Source organism: Bombus fervidus, unplaced genomic scaffold (genome assembly GCF_041682495.2).
Source record: "Bombus fervidus isolate BK054 unplaced genomic scaffold, iyBomFerv1 scaffold0116, whole genome shotgun sequence".
Taxonomy (NCBI): Eukaryota; Metazoa; Arthropoda; class Insecta; order Hymenoptera; family Apidae; genus Bombus; species Bombus fervidus.
The window spans coordinates 1-2,500 of NW_027212678.1; the positions used below are offsets into that span (position 1 = coordinate 1).

Below are 2,500 nucleotides of genomic sequence, written 5' to 3' on the forward strand. Positions count from 1 at the left end.
GAATTTTTTTTTATTTTTACCTGAGCGACCAAAGTGGATTCAGAGGGGACCGCCGGCCGTCTCTCTATCTTCGTTGTCGCGAGTCTAATGCCTCGTTCCGTCGCTAGAGTTTTTCAAACTCTGCTTCTGGCTATCGGGAAGAATAGACCGCGCGCGAGGAAGAGGAAGGACGACCGTGCGCGTCCCATCGATTTTTTTTATTTTTACCTGAACCACCGAAGTCGATTCAGAGGGGACCGCCGGCCGTGTCTGTATCCTCGTTGTCGAGAGTCTAATGCCTCGTTCCGTCGCTAGAGTTTTTCAAACTCTGCTTCTGGCTATCGGGAAGAAACGACCGCGCGAGGAAGACTACGACCGTGCGCGTCCCATCGATTTTTTTTTACCCGAACGATGGAGATGCATATCGGCTGTTTGCTTCGAATAACTGGACGAGAGGAACGAACATATATATATATCATGGGCTAGCCACCGTGCGCTTTCTTCGCGAGATCGTGTGCTGTACAGAGGATTCAGAATCGGGTGTTATATCCCCGTCGTTTCCTGACGAACGGAGCTTCGATCTCGTTGGTTGTTATATATTATAATGCACTTTACGCCCGGTCGGCGGGCTGCGTGTGTCGTCGCGCAGTCCGTCCGATTTCGTTTTCGAACGTATTTTCGTGTCGTCAATCATATGGCGACTTCCGCGCGTTCGATTCCCGTTGGTCGGACGTTTGTCGGATATCGGCTTCTTTCGAACCGAGAATAAGAGTACAAAAACCTGAGTACACAAACAAAAATCCATGCATAAACGATTACCCTGAACGGTGGATCACTTGGCTCGTGGGTCGATGAAGAACGCAGCTAATTGCGCGTCAACGTGTGAACTGCAGGACACATGAACATCGACATTTCGAACGCACATTGCGGTCCACGGATACAATTCCTGGACCACGCCTGGCTGAGGGTTGCTCACGTAAACCTAAGACTGCTTGCGTTGCGTATCGTTGCTCTCGGTCCGTATCTCTCTGTTCTTTCTTGCCTCGTCGACAGCCCGCCGTCGTTCGTTTTATCTTTAAACGAACGTTTCTGAGTCGGAGGACGAGCGCCAAGCAAAAGAATACGAATTAAAGAGCGGTCGAGGGCTCGTACGCGACGTACGAGCGATTGTTGGACGTTCGTCGGCGTTCGTCGCTGGATCGTGTGGAGACCGGCGTACGCATGCTCTCGATACAAATATATATGAAAAATCTATCGCGTTCACGGGAGACTCGCAAAACTACCTCCGTCTCTTCTCTGTCCCTTCTTGGCTTGACAACCCGCCGTCGTTCGTGTTTTACGAACGTTTCTGAGTCGGACGAAAGCGCAAGAAGAAGGATACGAATTAAAAGAGCGCGGAGAGAACCGTCGTCGTCGACGCGGTTATCGAGATACACAGAGCGAGTTTTCTTCGTGGCCGATTTTTTTTTTCTTTTTGTATCAGCCTCTGCTACGTTTTGTTAGTCTTCGATAAGCACGAATGACCGCGCCCCCGACGTCGTCTTAAATGAATTTTTGGCGAGACTGAGAGAAAGCAAAAATATTTTTGAACAAAGTCAGTCGAGAGAGGAGAGAAAAGAGAACCAAGATATTAAAACCTAAACCTAAACTTGGTGGCGTAACGAAAAACTGTGTGCCTTAAAGAAACACAACCGTCTTTTCATCAAGATGTTTTTACTCGTACAGCCCCAGGGATCGAATACCCACTCCGTCTGTTCGTGCGGCAGAGATGTATTCTGCAGGCGCGAGACGACTGACGAGAAGACAACGAGGACCGTCGCATCGATGGGTCGTCGTTGCGTTTTTCATCCTCTGTGCTTTTTTCTGTTCTTCGCGAACCCAGAGAAAGCCGTAGATCCGGGAACGGACACACGAGATTTCTTCGAACGCTGATGACTTAGGGAGATGATCCCCAGCGTTGCGCGGAGATCGGAGAGTACGCGTACATGTATCGGGACGAATTTTTCCCCGTCGGTCGCGTATCTCTCTGCCCGCGCGCCTGGCCCAAAGCCACGTTCGTCGGAAATCAACGAAAAGTGTGTTACGATCTAGCGTGCGTCTACGATCGGCTATATTTAAGGGTGACGAAGAAGAGAAAAGCTCACGGTGTTGCGCAACGTTTCTGTACTCGATTTTAAGATGTGCATGTGAGTCCGTTACAAAGTTGTTCGGATCGTCGAAAATAGTCGTTTTCGTCGTCGTGCGAAAGAGAATAATCTCTGACATTGGCACGGAGAGATCGCGCAGAGGAAGAGAACGATCCTCTTTGGCGAGGCTCGAGAAAGACTAACGAAACTTGATTAGAGACGAGGTATACACGCGCCGTACGTACGACGTACGCGCGTGTGATTTTTTTTTTGCTTTAAGGCGATTCGGCGCTCCGAGTATTAGAGAAAAAGAGATCGTTGGTCATCCCATGTCTCTTCGTCGTCTATCGCTGGACCGCGCATCCTAACGTATCGCCGGTCGTCCAGTCCCCGAG

General features: G+C 49.9%; 1 non-coding gene across 1 annotated transcript; it reads left to right on the plus strand.

The window, feature by feature from the left end:
* The first annotated feature begins 795 nt into the window (after window positions 1–795).
* On the plus strand, window positions 796–950 carry LOC139997576 (5.8S ribosomal RNA). The gene has a single exon (XR_011802933.1). It is a non-coding gene; the product is annotated as a 5.8S ribosomal RNA (ribosomal RNA).
* The last annotated feature ends 1,550 nt before the right edge of the window (window positions 951–2,500 follow it).